At 45.1% G+C, this 18,758-nt stretch overlaps 1 protein-coding gene across 3 annotated transcripts in view; it reads left to right on the top strand.

Moving 5' to 3' along the window:
- Window positions 1-18,758, top strand: part of FSTL4 (follistatin like 4) — a 768,172-nt gene that overhangs the window by 356,990 nt on the left and 392,424 nt on the right. The gene's annotated exons all lie outside the window — the stretch shown is intronic.

Raw genomic sequence — 18,758 nt, 5'->3', positions numbered from 1 at the left:
CTCAAATGCAGGATGTTCTGTTTATGTTTCACATTTTCAGGGTCAGCAGAAATAGCCTGTGGCTCCAGGGAGGGTAGCTGCCAACTATCCCTACAAAGGGAGGAAGGGATTGAGGGCAGTGAGAACAGAAGTTGTCTCTGGGGATGTTGCTAAATAGGTGTAAGACTCCTGATGGCTTTTCTTGATGCTCCGTCTTAGGTCAACTGGAGTGAAGCTTGCTTAAGCCGTTCTATCTTTTAAAGCTTGCTGTCTAAGTAAAGAACACAGAACTCTTCCCATATATTTGCTTCTCTAGCCTTGCATTTAAAACATGCTGGAAAACTTCCTCTCTAGTGAAGACCTGAGGTTTCTGCGGTTCTGCTGATGCCACATTTTGTGCATTCATTCCAGGGAAGTAGACTTGGGGACACCAGGAGATTTGAAATGGGGGCGGCCTGCCAGGCGATGCTCTGATTGGAGTGCTTCTAAAATGTGCCCCACTGTGCCGCCTCTTCCTCCTCCACTCACTTCTCTTTGGTTGTTACATATGCTGTTATTTTCACTTTAGCATTTGGCTGTGAAGAAAGGAATTCTCTGCCTTGTGCTTGGGTGTCCCTCCCTTGGCAGTGTAGTTTAGGAATATGTCTAAAAGCAGAGCTTCCCACTTGCCCTTCTCGGGATGCAGTATACCTACCTGGTATGGGTCTCTGGACCCTGGGATATCTGGGCCAATAGGGACATCAGGTGGTCTTAAATCCTAGTCATCAGCGGGTATCCACTGAGCACTCTGCTGTGTGCTTGGCCATGTTCTAGGGCCGACTGGGTGAGGAGAAATGGGACTGATTGTCTTCTTGGGGCTTGAGGACCAGTGGGGTGGAGAATTGAGAAGGTGATGGAGCACTTGGCTACTAGAACCTGAGTTAGTAGAGGAGTTTAACCCTATGTTGACTTCAGCCTAAAGGAAATGAGGTCTCTTTCTCAAATAACAAAGCAGGAAGCAGCGCCCCCCACCCCCACTCCCTGGTTGGCTTGGCCCGCTCCTGGTCCCGTAGCAGGATGCTTGTTCTCACCGTCCAGACTTTCTCCTCTGCAGAAGGGCTGTGGCTAACAGCAAACCTAGTGTCGTAGGTTCATCCAAGGCCCATGATTCAGCTGCCCTGGAACCCTCAAGAGGGCTGGTTGGGGGCTGGAAGAAGCTGGCATCTCAGGGTGTCACCCCCACAAGCCGGACACCGTGGGTACCGCAGCAGCCAGTGGTGCCCACCAGGGCAGGCGTGCATCCCTCCGGGCTCTCTGCTAAGGTGGTTCTGTCCAATATGGCCCTGGCCTTCTTCATGGCCCAGAGGACTTTATCTGGCGACAAGGAGGGAATTGCTGCCCATTGCTGCTCTGTCTCATCTCACCGAGGATGCTGTCATGTGTGACGGTGCCACCCTGTTGCCCAGACTGTCACACCTGGGAGTCTTATCTCTTCCTTTCGAGTCCCATCTTGAGCTAGGTTTCCGTCCATGTCCAATGGGTTGTGCCAGTTGGTCCAGTATTTCACAGGAAGAAAACACTTCTGTGACCATGCTGACTAGGACAAAATTATCTATGATTCATTATACATTCTAGATGAAAATGTAAAATAGACTTGTACCCTTACCTCCTTGAAAATGACTGTTCTTACACTACAAGAAAGGAGGGTCCTGAGCTGCATTCTGTAGGAAAGCCCTGTAGGTGGTGAGCTGATGTCTCACCTCGGGGTTATGAGAAGGGAAAGGGAATCATTACAAATGGCTCTAAGAAATCACCCATAACATGCGCATGGTGAGCAGTTAATGCAGTGTGGAATGTGTTCCGTTAGCAGTGTGGGCCTAACTGTGGGTGACGGAAGAGTTAAGAGCAGAGAGGCACTGGGTGGGAGGCAGGCTGGGAAGGACCTCTTGGAGATGGAGGGACTTGGAGAGGCTGGCAGAGATGGGGGTGGGGAGAACACTGAAGTATTTGAGGAGGAGGGACTTTTCGCGTGTAGATGTGCTGGAGCAGGACCAGGTCTGTTGGGGAAGAAGAGGAGGGACTCTGGGCATGGTTGCCCAGGCCTGCTGGCCAAGTGACTCATGCGGGCCCCCTGGTGGCTATGAGCAGAAGCACCTTCCGGTGGGTTTGCATACACAGGGGTGTCATCTTGGAGCCCTGCAGGCTAGCTCGGGGGTACAAGGCTAGAGTCTTCAGGCAGCCTGTGCCCCTCTCCAGCTCGCCATCTCCAACATGCTCCTCTCTGCTCTCTCCCTGTTCCTTCTGGAGACCCACTTCTCTGCAAACCTGCAGATCCTGTCTCAGAGCCTTTATCTTATAGCGTTGCCCTGCCAGTACACCAAGCTCCGGCCTCAGGGCCCTGGGCTGCCCAGTCTAGGTCTAGTCTCAGAACCTGGTTGGCTCAGCTTGGCCAGGCATTTGTGTTGGTCCCATCACGTGTGGCCAGAGGTTAGGTCCCCAGAGGAGCAGTGCCATTCAGGGGCTCTGAATGGAGGCTGTGGGTACGGGCCTGGGGGGCTCGAGTGAAGGAGCGAGAGAGCAGGTCACCGTGGTTGGCCGGGGTTGCTAAGGCTGAGCAGCCAATCTCGAACCTTTCAGCACTTGGAGCAATGTGGGCTGAATTTTCAGAAGTGCTGGCAATTTATCAAGTTGTGCTTTTTTCAGAGCTGGAACTGGGTTAGGACACCTGCCTACATGGTCTTAAGTATTTGCTCTTCTGCTTTGTATGCCCGGCTTCTTCTACCTGTCTCCGTGGTACCTTCACCATGTCAACCTGGGCCGTCTGCGGCTAGGCAGCTCGGAAGCCCAGTTTACCCTCCCTGGCTCATCCCAGCTCACAGACAGGCTGTAAAAGCTGCTTGATGTCCATGTGCTGGCTCAGCATTTCGCCAGTTGTCACCCTGACCCTCCCGGCCCCCCGTGACTGTGTTCACGCCCCCTCAGCAGTTGAGTAAAGGGCAGCAGGCTGTGGGGCTTGGAGGTGGCCCTGCGACTAGCGCTCATGCATCTTGAAGGGCAGGGAGCTCTTTAGGACAGCTGCCTTGAGGTTTAGATGGACTTGTTCTTGGAAAGAAAGGAGGGGCTTTGTGGGAGGGGAGTCGTGACTTTACCAGGTGTCTCTTCTTAGAGGGGCTGTCACTGTGGAATCCAGTAAGTAACAGCACAACTGAGCTGCCGTGAGATAATTAGGCCACAGAATCTAGACACAGTGGATGCTCTCTCGGTTCTGGGGCTGAGCTTTGCTCCCAGCCAGGTGCAGAATCTTGTTGCATTCGCAACTTGGGTTTTGCTGTCGTGTCTATTTCTGGGTAACTAAGAGTGTGGAGTGTTAGGGAATCAGGGACACTGCCAGGGTGGGAGATGTCAGGCCAGTGGCCCTCTGGAGCTCAGAACTGGGCATCTGAAGACACTCCTCATAAGGAATAAGTAGATTCCTGATAGAGACTCCTTTGAGTTGCATAGTTATGAATGTTGATAACATTAATAAACAGCTCTCATTTTGTCAAAGCTTTAAGTATGTCACTTCATTGACCTCTCAAAAAGATTCTATGAGGTACCATTACATTTCTTATTTTATTCATGTGGAAGTGGAGGCTTCAAGATAATGGGTGAGTTGCCTGAGGTCTCCTATGTGTGGAGTGGTGGAGCTGGGCTTTGCATTGGCCTTCTGACCATCCCACATGCTCCTCTCAAGCTCCAGCTGCTTTCCCCACCCCCACCCCTACCTTATATATTTTTGAGGCTCAGGAAAGGATGTTTGGGAAATTCCTTGGTGGTCTGGTGGTTAAGACTCCACACTTCTAAAGCAAGGGGTATGGGCTCCATCCTTCATTGGCGAAGTAAGATCTTACTTGCCTAGTGGAGCAGCCAAAATTTAAAAGAACATTTGATGATGAACTTTGGAGGCCAGAGAAGACTCTATCACATCAGATAAGACCCTTTCACCTCCTAGCGGGCAGCACAGCTTGAGGGAGCCTCCTGCCCTGCCCTGGGGGCAGTGGCAGAGAATGTCCTCCCATCCCTCTTCAGCCTGGCTCCCCAACACACAACTCTTTCTCTTGCCTTCTCCCACTGTGGGAAAGGGCCTATGGGGCAGCCATGGACCCCACAAGCAGAAACATCTCTTAGGCTATTTTCTTCCCTTTATCAAGGGGGCGTCTAACACGGACTTTGCAGCAACTGCCTTGTGGATCCCTGAGCATCTACCCTCTTGTAGGGCAGAGCCTAGCCAGGCCCACTGCAGTTCCTGTGTACATAGAAAGCTGGGTGTCTGGGCTCTGGATGGAGGCCTAAGCATGACAGTGATGAGTGGTTTTCTCTGCTTCTGCTTCTAAGAATTGGCCTTGGAAAGTGCCTAAGGGTTGAGAACTGTCCAGGATTGAGAATTAGGAAGCTAGACTCTGAGCCCTTGACTTTAGGGAAGAGGCAAGAGTCCTGGAATTGGTGACTAAGGTGATTACTGTCAGATACAGATTTCTGGAGGGTCAGTAATCCCAGTGGGAAAATGCTGGTGTTTGCTGACTCTTCTACTGGCCCCTGGAAGAGAGTGAGGGAGTCAGTGCTGGGTTACAGCCAGAGTTCCTTATGTACCTGCTGGAACAGAAACCACCATGGAGGGTGGTCCTCTCTTCCCCAGAGGTGGGAGTGGTCGGGCAGCCCCAGGTGCACAGGGCACTGAGGTTGGCTCAGCTGTGGGAGCCGGTGCTGGCCCCTGTGGAAGTGTGCTTGCCTCCTCCAGTGGGGGTGAGCACACCAGGAAGTCTTGGCTCCTGTCTCATGGATGAGGAGGGAAGGGCAGCTCTGGGGGCGGGCAGGCCCCCACTATACAGTATACAGAGTGCCCACTGTAGAGCCCCAGGGGGAAGGAATCTTGGCATTTGAGTGTGCTGGAGCCAGTCAGCTCTTGGGCAGCACCAGAGGGTCAGAGAAGGTCAGGGTAGATAGCCTGGGGTGGGTGCAAGAAGAGGAGTGAAGGGACAGCTCTGGCTGGGTGTTGGTGGTTCACGATTGACACTGTATCAACTGATGGAGCCATCCTTCACCCTGTCTCTGCCTGTTATTGCCCACTAGGGCAACGAAACTGCTGGCCCCTCCCTGCTCCAGGGGCCCCAAAACACTGATGAGTACCTGTTTGGTTCTGGGCACTGTGCTCGTGGTTGGGGACAGGGCGATGCTGGACAGTCTCCCAGATAGTGTCCATAGCTGGGAACTGGTAAGTTACAGCAGCCACCAAGAACCCTTCCTCTGTAGGGTCTCCTAGCAGTCTCACAGGCACTACCTTGAATCCCAGCTTACAGCTGTGGTCACTAAGGTGGACCTTAGCACCTTGGAGCTGGAGACCCAAGGTGCTGGGGCCCAAATGAGCACCTTTACAACCATTTAAAGCCAACTCATGTCCTCCAGGCCAGTCATCCTGTTCTTCCCAATCTGGGGAGGCTCCCAGCTCTGGTGCTGAGCCTGCCCTTCCCACCTGTACCCAATGGCTGCTGAGATCTGGATACTGGGGTCGCATGGCTCCCCAGGGAAAGAGAGCCCAGGCCTTCCCCGTTATCCACCTGCTTTACTAAATCTTGCTGGGAAAGAAATCTGTGCTTCTCTGAACAGTGGCTATGCCTGGGAAAGCCTTCCTGGTACCTGCCGAAGCCCTGGTGGTCCATTGGAGGCTGCCTGGCTCTGTGATGAGCAGCACTGACGAGCAGGGTGAGAGCCTGTTCTGGGGGAGATCGTATCCATACATTGAAACCAGGTTTATAAAAACCACTGATGCCTGTGTCCCTGCCCTAGAGGCTGTGATTTAATTGGTCTGGGGCATGGTCTGAACTCTGGATTGCCTAAAACATCCCTGTTCGAGAACCACTGGGTTGGCTTATGGAGGAAGTGCAGATTGAATGCCCTCAGAGTTGTCCTTCTCAGCAAATGCTCTTCGGGGAGAGAGATGGTTCCAGCTCTTGGAGACAGTCTCATGTGCCTCTGCCCCAAGTGCAAAGCCCTCTGTGAGGTGTGGGTGCCTAAGGCTGGCCTGGCTCCTGACCAGTAGGTGGAGGGCAGACGTCTCTCCAGCTGAGCAGTGATGCTCACAGTTCTTTGCACACACCTCGTTCTATTCTCAAAACCACCTAGGCACTGCTCTGAATGTCATCTCGTGGGTGAGCAGACTCAAATTTCTGGAATGTCCTACTTAAGTGCAGCTGGAAAAGGACAGGAGAACACTATTGGTTTTATCTCACACTTTCAGAAGCGCTGGCTACTCAGTGAATAGCAGTCCAGCTATGCTGACCATTGGGTGCCTTTCTTTCTGACTCTGTTATAAAAGAAAATTGAAAAGGAGCCTTATTGTGCCTTAAAGGCCTTCTTAATTATATATAACTCATTTAATTTAAACTACTTTAGGTTCCATTTTTAATACAAGTTTATAGTGGTACAGTGAAAGTGCTTTCCAATCAAAGGGTGTTAGCAGATTTATCTCCCTGTGTAGAAGCAGATACCCATAGGAGCCTAGGCTAATTATTTACCCAGACAACAATCAAAAATTGCCAAGAGTTGAGTGGGAGGCATGGTGGTAGAGGCTCATGGGTGGCACTGGGGATTCATCTGTGGTGGAGTGGGGGCTGTGAAAATTGAGGAAGGTGGGTGTGGAGAGGGCTCAGCAAACAGAAGTGGCCCTCGTCATACTCGCTGCTATTTCTGGGGCTGTGACTGCTTCCATTGCTAGTTCTTACTGCTGGTGCCCCAGCTGTAGACAGGGAGATGAGAATGGAGATGGAGGCTTGCGTGGTGGCTTCAGTTCAGTTCAGTTGCTCAATCATGTCTGACTCTTTGCAACCCCATGAACTGTAGCATGCCAGGCTTCCCTGTCCAACACCAACTCCTAGAGTTTACTCAAACTCATGTCCATTGAGTCAGTGATGCCATCCAGCCATCTCATCCTCTGTCATCCCCTTCTCCTCCTACCTGCAATCTTTCCCAGCATCAGGGTCTTTTCAAATAAGTTAGTTCCTCACATCAAGTGGCCAAAGTATTGGAGTTTCAGCTTCAACATCAGTTCTTCCAATGAACACCCAGGACTGATCTCCTTTAGGATGGACTGGTTGGATCTTCTTGCAGTCCAAGGGACTCTCAAGAGTCTTCTCCAACACCACAGTTCAAAAGCATCAATTCTTCGGCACTCAGCTTTCTTTATAGTCCAACTCTCTCTCACATCCATACCTGACCACTGGAAAAGCCATAGCCTTGACTAGATGGACCTTTGTTGGCAAAGTAATGTCTCTGCTTTTTAATATACTATCTAGGTTGTCATAACTTTTCTTCCAAGGAGTAAGCATCTTTTAATTTCATGGCTGCAGTCCCCATCTGCAGTGATTTTGGAGCCCCCAAAATAAAGTCTGTCACTGTTTCCACTGTTTCCCCATCTATTTGCCATGAAGTGATGGGACCGGATGCCATGATCTTCGTTTTCTGAATGTTGAGCTTTAAGCCAACTTTTCACTCTCCTCTTTTGCTTTCATCAAGAGGCTTTTAGTTCCTCTTCACTTTCTGTGGTGGCTTGAAGGGATGACAAAATGGTTCTGAGCAGGGGAAGGTCATGCTGGGCACAGCAGGGAGCAGGGAACAGGTCTGTAATCAATGCAGCCCCTGGAGGGGCCCTCCTTTTCACAAGTAGAAAACCTCTGTCATTGTTTCCCTTCCCTGCTTTGTCTATGACTGTGGCACTTGTTACTATGACATGTTCAGTACATTTCATTTGCTTGTTTGTTGTCTGTCTCTCTGTGTGAGATCGTAAGCCTCATGGGGACAAGGGTTGTGACTGTCTTGGCATTGCTGCGTCCCCAGGTCAGTCAGTGTTTACTGAATGAACAAATACATGGACAGATGAAGGTAAGAATAAATGAACCGGGCAGGAGAATTACCGGGAGCTCTGCTGGGAGTGCTGGGTGAGGGGCTGTGTGTGTCTCAGGGAAAATCAAGGCGGTGGGAATGACAAGATAAGGCCTGACAAAAATGTTCTGCAAGGATGAGCCTGCAGAAGCAGAAAGTGATAAATGAGGAAGTAGGGTTTATGCCCCAGGGGGCAGAAGGGCCACTGGCCCAGCAGCAGGACTAGGGAGGAGGGGATTGTTTCTGGGCAAGATGAGAGACTCTGGTTGTGGCACTTGGACTAAGGGGTTTTCACTATTTCTTTTGGAGGAAGTGAGCCTGTCATTCATGTGCTCACCTTCTCACCCATTACCTGCCTTTTTCTCTTTCCTACTTGTGCCCATAAAGCAGTATGTCTGGGCTGCAGACTTAGGCTCAAATGGGAGGGACAAGCAGCCAATTACCAGTCTCAGTGTGTTCTGCCAGGCAAATTGTAGCTACTCTCTAAAGTCAACTCTGAAACTCTTAAGACTGAGTGATGCAGGTAGTCACGGAAGAGCCTTTTAGAAAATAGGCAACAGACCACTTCCAGGTTATTCAGCTAATGTGACAGAAGTTGCCAAATGAAAAAATGAATGAGTGTAAAAAAAATACAGCTGTATTGTGTGCTACACATTTATTTGAATAATACTTATTATTCAAATTGAATAATTTGAATTATTTCAAATTGAATTGAATAATATTTATTATGCAATAAGTATTGTGTGGTTTGTGGGTGGAAAAAAGAGCCCCACCATGGCTCTGTAACCTTCTGCATCTTTAAGTCAGGTGATCTCTATCTGTGAACTAACCCCACTCCATGTGTAAAAGCAAGAATGAAAAATAGACATGACAACCCTGCCAGAGGGCAGCCCTTTTCCCTCTTTTTTCTCTTAATTTTTCAGACACAGGTTATTCTAAACCTCACTGTGGCTTGTAGCTGACAGAAGAAAAAAAAGGAGCAGATTTTAATAGCATATGAAACAGGTTGATGTTAAATTACATTGTCTATTGGGTGGTACCCGGAGGGGATAATGAATAATTAAAACGTAAACTACTGTCCCTTTCCCAGGGGCCACCTGTCCTCCCCAAACACCTGTAACATGGTCCTGATTGTCTTGTGGCTCACGGATGACTAGAACACGGGATAGGACAGCTGGTGGGCATGAAACCTGCCAGAATAAGGAAGGCATCCTTGGCTGTCCCTGATCCTGTGGAAACTTGGCTGAAAATGGAAAATATGGAAAGTCAGACTTCAAAGGCAGTCAGTGTGTTCCGCAAGCCCAGAGGAGACCCTCATAACCCCATACTCTCCTCAGGAGACCGTGAAAGAAACTGACTTCTTTCTTGCAATCCATCTGTTGAGGGTCTGTGACAGGCCAGACCCTGCGGTGGGATGAAAGAGGAATGAGATGCAGGCTGTGGGGGAGATAGATGCTGTCCTAGTTCACGGCAGTCCTGTGTGACTGTGGCACGTTGCAGCTCACCAGCTCTGCGTGGTGGGCTGGGCTTTGTCGAGCCTGTCTGGTGTCCCTGGAGAGGATGACTGTTAGTTGATGGGGTGGTCCCTGGAGTGCTGAGTTAGAGCCCCAAGCTGCTAACTCTTAGAAGAGACCTGTGTGGGGATTGCTTGTCCTCAAGCAGAAATGATACTGTGCTATACTTTTCAAAATAAAAAACTTAATCAGTTTTTAATTTGTTGGGTTGTCAGATGAAGCTGGGAAGTGCCCCTCTGTCCCTCTCAGTCTGTTCATCTGGCTGTGTGCAGATGATGGTGTTTAACGGGTTGGGCTGATCTATTTGTCATTGACGTTTATTCCATCAAATGTAAGTTAATGCTTGCTTGTACTGTCACTTTGGTAGATTCACCACAGAAGACAATTTTAAATCCAGAGCCAACTTTTCTTTTTTTGATTGTAAATGAATAACCTTTAATATATAGCTTTAAGTAATACTGAGAATTTAAAATCCCTAAATCCTCAGATGATAAATCTATTCATTCTTTGCTTCTAGAAACAAGAAATTGAACATCCAAGTCACCTGAATTTCTGAAGGCCTGGCACATATTCCCATTCTTTCTTTTCTCTGTGGTGTCTCATAATCACCATCAATACTTTTCTCCTTAGAGCATCACAGCTTTCCTCCAACGCAGCCCTCTGTGTTCCCCATCAGAAAGCACTGAGAACTGCCTGGGGGATTCCGCCTGTGATTCTGAATGGTCGCCTCAATCCGCCCTGTCTGGGCAGTCTGATCTGCCCATTCACAGATGGGGAAGCTGGAGTGGCAGGTGTCTGGGCAGCTCCCTCAGTGCTGCGGCTGCGGGTGTACTTACTAACAACAGGCTGCTCAGACCCCCTGGAGGCTTTGAGGGTCTTGTTTCCATCTCCTCCATGGACATAAGGAAATTGATGTTCCTCACAAGTGTTCCCCACAGGGAGGCTATTGATGGGTTCATATCAATGACTTAAAAAAGAGATGCCTATAGCTTAATCATAAGGAGATTTCTGTGATATTCTTTCAAAATTATCCATGCATGGTCTCTTCCATTTGTTTCAATAAGCCTCCAATAAACACTTGGGTCCTGTGTAAACACCAGTTTGCTTACACTGATCCACTTACTGCTGGACAGGAAGTAGAAAGGACACAGAACTTGCTCACTGTATGGGGTCCACCTTTCAGCCCTGAAATGTGGAGAAGGTCTTTTCATTGCCTGTGTGGTCATCCTCCCCACCCATTCCGTGCCTGGTTTCCTGATAGAGGCCAGGGAGGCTTCACTGGCTTGGGAAGCTTGTGGCTGAGAGGGGAACAACCAGGCCTGTGCCCATCTCCCTCTGCTCTCTCAGCATCCTGAGGTGTAGGGTGGTCAGCTGTGCCTTTCCCACCTCTAAGGCAGTCTACCTGAGAGGACACACCGCTCTACACAGAGGGCTCCTAGCACTGGGTGCTGTTCTCAGGGAGGTAGGAGATGAGCTCTGACCCCTCGGCGAGGTGGCATTCCTCAGGAGCAGGCACCTCCTAGTTGATAGTTTCCTCGAGCTCTTGCTGTGGGCTCCACATGACTGGAGGAGAAAGCTGATGTTCAGACATCCCCTCTACACCCTCCAGGAAATCCTGTTGTTAGCAGGATTATTCACCTTGGCTCTCAAGCTGGCTCTTGAGTTTAGGGTTAATCCCCTAATTCTCTCTTCATCCAGCTTCGAAGGCCCTGACGTGATGCCGTGGCAAATCTAACAACAAATCTAACAGAGGGTTTTCCTTCTGCCTTTACCTGGACAATAGAAGCGAGATAAAGCGTACCTCAATAAGCGGGAGGCAGGAATCGAATATATGCTACATAAGGCATCCCTTTATTTCACTGCGTTCTACCTGTCCATGTGGCTTTAATTGCAGAGTGGTGTCCTGCTAGCAAAAATCAAAGTCGTTAAGAGTCAAGTTTTTAAAATTCAAATGAATAAATGAAAGGTTGTAAGAAAGATTGTTAAAGAAGTATTAGTGTTAAAAGCATCTCAGACATGAAAACCTTAGAACTTAGATGTCAGTATTTCAGTAGTGATGAGTGCTGTTAGCAAAGCTTGCATCCCAACTGTACTGAGTGTTTTATGAATTGAGCACATGGGCTTCCTGTTGTAGCTTCTCCAGGCAGTAGGAGCCTGAGGAACTCTGAAGCAGGGGGCTGCCTCAGCTCCCCTGATGCTGGACTGAGGTGCTGCCAGTCATGGGCTCACCACCAGGACACTGGCAGGGCTGAGGGCCTGCAGCTGCCCAGCCCTCAGATGCCCTCAGCCCCATCTGCACAAGACTCACCTCTGCTTCATCTGCAAAACCCTGGCCACATCAAGCTTCATTCAGCTTCATGGTTCCATGGCTTCCTCTTCTGAGCAGTGGGTGTTTTGATTCCTACTTGGCTAACTCACAGAGCCAACATTTTCCCAGAAGCCACTGAATCCCGTAACATTTTGAGTGATAAATTGAGACATTCTCTAACCAAGGATGACTGGATTCATGGCCAAGGAGCGGTACATTTGGTCTGGGGCCAAGGTCCACCCTTCTTTTCCTGAGCCTCACATATAGCCTAAGATCGTGAGCACCGCCTAAGATGGATGAAAAGGATTCAGGCACAGAATCTGAGGATCTTTATTTGTCCTCTTTCAGCAGCTTGCAAACTACATTTTTGGTAGCTGAGAATCTGTAATAGATTTTTGGATTATGAAAAATATTACTCAGCACTCACATAATAAAGATTATGCAGTTCAACTGCACAATAAAATACAGCTTTATGGGATGGTAATTTTTTACTTAAGTTCTCCTACGTTATAGTGGAAGATAATGGATTCAGGAAGGGCACAATGAGGAATAAAGCTGTTGTATTGTATTGGTTAAATGGCGTTTTAAATGATTTGGCTGTCAAATTCGTGGAAAGGTTATGAACACTAAATGAAAAATCTAAAATTAATTCCCTACTTCAAGAAAGTGTGATTTATACCATAATAAAATTAGATTTTTAGTTAAAGAAATTTAGCCGTTAAATAATGCCCATGTGCTAACTCTCATTTATAACCATCTGGTTTGAAGCTTCTGCAGCAGATAATTTCTTCCTTAAGCAAAGTGTTTGGGGTCTTGGTGTCACTTCTGTCAGTGAATTCTATTCTGTTCAGTTCTGCTACAGGTTTTGGGGGAGTACTTTTTCAAGTACTGGGAAGACGTTCTGATTGAGCCACAATAATTGATGGAGACATTGAACTCATTTCCCTCCCCAAGTGATCTTACTATTTCTCCGCCTTTGTTGTCTTCATTAATGACAATAAAGAGGGTGATGGCCACCGTTTCAGGACTACTGTGTGCCAGCCACCATACTGAGTGTGCTACAGGCTTGTATTTCACTTAATCCTCCTAACAACTCTGTGAAGAAGGCACCATTCCTACCCTTATTTCACAGATGAACAAGCTGAGGCTCAGAAAGGCGAGATAATTAACCAAAGGTGGCAGGGCCGTGGCCATCGGGAAGAAGCCAGGATCCAGCCCAGACCCATCTGACTTCAGAGTTGCATCTTTTAGCTCCTGTCACTTGTTTCCAGCATATTCCCTGAGTATTTACTTGAGGCAGCAGAACACAGTGGGCTCCCCAGGAGGCTCAGTGGTAAAGAATCCGCTTGCAGTGCAGGAGCTGTAGGAGCTGTGGGTTCGATCCCCGGGTTGCGAAGATCCCCTGGAGGAGGGCATGGCAGCCCACTCCAGAATTCTTGCCTGGAGAACCCCATGGACAGAGGAGCCTGGCAGGCTACAGTCCACGGGGTCGCAAAGGGCCAGACATGACTGAAGTGGCTGAGCACACACTGCAGAGCACGGTGGTGGGATTTCCAAGACTTGAGTCTAGCCTTGCCCTGGCCACTTGCCACCCTATGACAGCTGAGCAAGCTGTAGCCTTTCCTCCTGTAGAACCGCCCTCATCTGTACATTAGGGCATGTGATTTATTCCCCTTCTTCAACAAATTTCTGCTGTGTACTATGAGTACTTTGTCCTATTATATATTTAAATTTTCAATTGACATGTATCAAACATATTGGAAAGTGTATACATCTTAAGTGTAGAGTAGAACTCCATTAATTTTTACAAAGTGAACACACCCAAGTGACTACCACAAAGATTGTAATTTAGGACATTCCCAGTAGCCCCAGAAACCATCTTTTTTTAAAATTTATTTTTTAAATTGGAGTATAATCACTTTACAATGTTGCTCTTGCTGTACAGCATGAATCAGCTATAAGTATACATGTATCCCCTCCTTCTTGAACCTCTCTCACATCCCCTCCCACCCCTCTAGACTATGAAGTTAGGTAGGTACAAGTTTAGAATTGCTATTAATTCCTATTAAATTGTTCTTTTATCATTATAAATCTAATGTAGTCCTCTCTCTTCTTTATTCCTTTCCCCCTTTTCTCTTGCTTTTTTGTTTGTTTGTTTGTTTTTGTTTTTGGTAATCCCACTCCTTTGACTGTATAGCATTGCTTTTACAATTTTTTAGATATTAATACAATTATAATACTTAAATTCCATTTGACCTCTTGAATTTGTGATCATATTGTCATTCATTTTAGTCCTGTAAATAGTATTACCTTAGAGAGCATTATTGTTGTTGTGTTAAGCAGCCAGAACTAGATTTGTTCATTTTTTAACTCTTTCTGTTCTTTATTACTTCTTGGACAACTATGCATTCATCTGAAAACACTTTCCTTTTGACCGGAGTGTTTCCCTGTATTGCTCTTAGTATTAATCTGCTGACAATGTATTCTCTCAGTTTTTGCCTGTCTAGACATATCTTCATTATATCCTTTCACTGGGTATAGAATTCAAAGTTTTCCAGAAATTTAAAGATGTTGTTTCATCTTTCATTTAAAGATGTCACTGAATTTATGTATCCAATTCAAGCATAATAATGTAACTCAAGAGGAGGCTGTGTGGATTATTGAGTTCATTTCTTTCTGATTCCCTTTTCTAGGATGGCAGACCCTCTTCTGGTTCCATTATTTTCTCCTGTAAAGTTGGCTATCCGATCTTTGTAGGAGATGTGCCCTCTTCACCTTCACCACCCACTCTCTGGCTATTTTAAAGATTCTTCTTTTTGTCCTTGAATATTCAACTGTATTTTCATGAGCACCTAGTTATGGTGTTCATTGTATTTATCTTGATTAGAGTTTCTAGAGATTCCTAAATCTTTGGATTGATGTCTTTCATCAATTTTGGAAAATTTTCAAGCGTATCTCTTCAAATATTGATTCTGCCTAATTTCCTCTATCTGATACTTCAATTATACTCGTTAGAACTTATTAGTTCTACAGTGTCTCTCATACTCTCCTGTGTTTTCTACTCTTTATTATTTCCTTTCAGATCTTCAGTCTGGTTATTTTCTACTGATCTAGTCTCCGGCTTATTAATCCTCTGTTCAGTTGTGTTTAGTCTTCTGTTAGATTCCTGTTGAAGCTGACAGTCATTTATTTTTTAGTTCTAGGATTTCCATTTGATTCTTATTTTAATTTCAGTTTTATGGTGAAATTCAACATCTTCTGTTTTCCTGAACATATTAGTCATAATTATTCTAGAGCTTGTATCTGATAATTCCAAAGTCTGGATAACCTGTGGGTCAGTTTATGCTGTCTGTTTTATTGAATTTTAGTCGTCTGATACTGTTTCCATCATGCCTAGTAATTTTGGTTTGGATGTTGCACGTTATGTATTGTTAAAAAAAGTAATAAACAAAAGCCTCAATTAAATAGAGCTGGGAGACAAGAAGGGGGAGTTCTCATATGCTGTGACCAGAGCAGAATTCAAAGGAAAAAGAAAGACTCCTTTCATCTCCTGGCAACAGCCTAGCCAATGAAAAGCCATTACCTCTGCATTCACTATTACCCTCTCAATTTATCAATGGTTTTCACTGCTATAAAAAAATTTTCCTTCCTTTGCCAGGTGGGGACTTGCACATGGCTCATCATGGCTATAGACACTGAATTTCAACTCTCTTCTCATCCTGAATAATACCCCCCCTCTTTTTTTTTTTCTGGAGGGATAGCTAACAATTTATTAGTTTTAGGTTAAAGCTATGAAAAATATATGGTGTTTGGATTACTTTATTGTCTCTCAGAGAGGACTTTTATTTGTTAGATACGGAATGCTGGCAGATCATCTTGATCTACTCAGGAACAGAAGTTCTTTGAGAGTATGATATTAACTGAAAGTCAGCTGCATTTCCCAGGACCACTGCTCCTTTGAGCACTTAATTTTTGTCTTCTGAGCACCATGATACTGTCAAAATCTGTTTTTAGTGTTTTAGTTAATTTTTTAGTTTGAGGCGATTTTTTTGCTTATTTCTCAACCTCTTGTTCTTTATATATCCAATTCAACCATAATAATGTAACTCAAGAGGAGGCTGCACAGATTATTGAGTTCATTTCTTTCTGATTCCCTTTTCTAGGATTGCAGATCCTCAAGTTTTGGTTGCTTTTGTAACCTCAACTCAGGTATCTCCCAACTCAGTGAGGCTACTTTAAGCTCCAGAAAATTACTTTGTTTGACTTGTCTGAAAAACCACAAATTCCCCAAAGGGCAAATCTGGCAGTAAATATAGGGCTCTCCACCAAAGCCTTTTCTTCTCTCCAAATATTGGCTAAGTTCTGTCTGCCTTTGTTGCTCTCACATGCCTTCAAAAACTTTTTTGTTGTTGTTGTTATTTATCCAATTTTTGTAGTTGTTATTAGCAGAAGGATTAGCTTAATACAAGCTATTCTTTCATGGCCTGAAGCAGAAATCTATCTCTAATTTTCACACTATTAATTGAGTGGAGTTAGAATGTTTTGTGCATAAGCTTTGCAATTAGACTTTGGAATTTAAATCCCAGCTGGCCATTGACCAAAATGTGAGAACTTGGACAAATTTTAATCTCTCTGACCCTCTACTTCCTCTACTTTTTAATAAATATCTGAGAAATAAAGTTGCAGAAACCTTAAAGGTCAGATAACTCCACTTGTATTTAAACTATTCCAGTGCATAATAAAAGGGAAACTTCCAAATCCAGTATATGAAACTGATAATTTTAATTCCTAAAACTGAGAAAAATGACACCTAAAATTATAGCTCAATCTCATTTATGAATACTAATGCAAAAATGTGTTTAAAATCATAGTGAACAGTACCTAGCAGCATATTTTTAAAAAAACATATCATGATTAAGAAAAGCTTACTCCATAAATATAGATATAATTGACTACTATGAACTCTACTAGGTAAGCCATCAAATTAATAGAGCTGAGGAGAAAAACATCATAGGATACCTCCATAAGTGCATAAAAAGTATTTGGTTAAATTCAACACACATTTATTTTATTTTCATTCAACAAATATGTATTGAGCATCTGCCCTATTATAAATAACACTGAAAATGCAAGAGTGAGAGAGATGTTGGCACCATCCCAACTCCCATTCCAGTGGAGGGAAAGAGCCAATAAATAAGCAAGTAAGGGGACAAGCTAGAACATAAATTTATTTTAAAAAGTCTATAAAATATGCATAGATTTCACTAATATGATAAACATATCTGGGCCAAAAGCCAGTATTTTACTTGACTGGGAAACATTGCAGGTTTTCTTCTTAAAATCAGAAAGAAGACCAGGATGCTCACTGTGTTCAAAATTCTTAACATTAGAGAAAGAATTAGCTGTAAGAATAAGATGAGAGTAAGCAACAATAGAAACTGGAAGGAAGAAAATCATTGCTATTTGCATATTGTATAAATCAACAAATGGAGATGCCAAAAGAGTCATTTGAAACCTATTAGAAACAATAAGAAATTCAGTCAAGTGGTTGGTTATATCAATATGTAAACTTCAATCGCTGTCAGATATACAAACAACAAACAGTTGTAAGATATAATGAAAGATAAATTCCATTTATGATAACAAAAGGTATGTAATAAAGACATTTTCAAAATATATACAGGAAAATTATACTCTTGAAAGAAATAAAAGTAGACTTGAACACATTATTTAAAATACCATGTTAAATAAGGAGATACATTATACAGAGGTCAACACACCCTAAGGTAATTTATAAATTTTATGCAATTACAATAAAATTCCCAGAAGGTTTTTTTCTCGAGCTGTAACGGTTGATTTCGTGTTCCGCAAATACTAGTTACTTCCAGGGGTGGCGGCAGCCCCTAGAGCAGAGTCTGAGCAGCAGTGTAGAAGGAGCTGGGTTTACTTAGTGTGCGATGTGCTTTGTGGCTTTGGCAGCTCTTGTTCCAGTTATTGTTCTCCAAGCTCCCTCTTTTGACCCTTGAGCTTATGAAGAACCAGCATTTGGGAAGCCTGTTTGGATAATTGCGCCTGCTGCTATGCTGCTGGCCTGTGACATGGTCTTCCATTGGTCTCCACTTGGCCTTTTGACTCATTATAGAGATGGCGGGGAGAAAGTGTAATTTAGGCAAGACAGGACAATCTTTTCAGTGCCTCCTCAAGTTTCCTTCCTAATATTGGCTCCCTCTTCCTTGCCCCATAAGAATACTAGACGAGAATGCTAAGCTATGAAAGACATACTAATGCTAAGGTATTTAACCTTCTGTTCTTCAGTTGCTAGCATGGATTTTCACCTTAATCTCAGTATTAGGCTCTTTATCGTAACCGGGTCATTTATAACAGATTGTAGATGCTTTTTACTAGTCATGAAACCACAACAGATTTCAGCCTTTCCCTGCATTACTTCTCACTGGGCCTTTTCCTGCTGCCTGACCATGCCTTGTACTTTTTGGCCTTTTCTTAAGCTATTCTCTCTTCCTGGTACACCCTCCCTCCCATATTGCTATCTGAAAGCCTGCCCATTCTTCTGTGCTATTTGCAAAGGTTCTTTAAAAAACCTTTTTTTTTTTTTCTTACATTTTTCATTTGATTGTGAACATATTGGTATTTGTCAAGGAAAAAAATCTCCTCTTTGTTTCTCAGCAATTTGTGTTTGTTCTGTACCCTTCTGTTCAGCTGTAAATATCTTCAAGTCAAGGACTCTGTCTTTAACCTATGTAATTTCTGAAACACTTTGCTTATTGCTCTGCACATTTCAGGAAGATGAGATTGAACTAAGAAGAGCCAAGGCCAGTGGCGTGGAGTGGCTATCCAAATTGTCCATAGTTTCCCACACTTTGGAAATTATTGAGGAGCATAATCAGTCACCAGATCATGCCAGTGGCCTGCACAGGAACAGTAATGGTCTTTACCATGGCACCACCAATCACAGCCTACTTTTGCTCACTGCATTCTGGCTCCTGCCTGCTTATGTTTTCCCTACAAACACTTGCCGTCTAGGTCAGGGTGGGAATTCAACTGAA

Source organism: Ovis aries, chromosome 5, assembly GCF_016772045.2.
Source record: "Ovis aries strain OAR_USU_Benz2616 breed Rambouillet chromosome 5, ARS-UI_Ramb_v3.0, whole genome shotgun sequence".
Lineage (NCBI taxonomy): Eukaryota > Metazoa > Chordata > Mammalia > Artiodactyla > Bovidae > Ovis > Ovis aries.
Note: the sequence above shows the minus strand (reverse complement) of the source record. Positions and strands in the feature narration are given on the sequence as shown.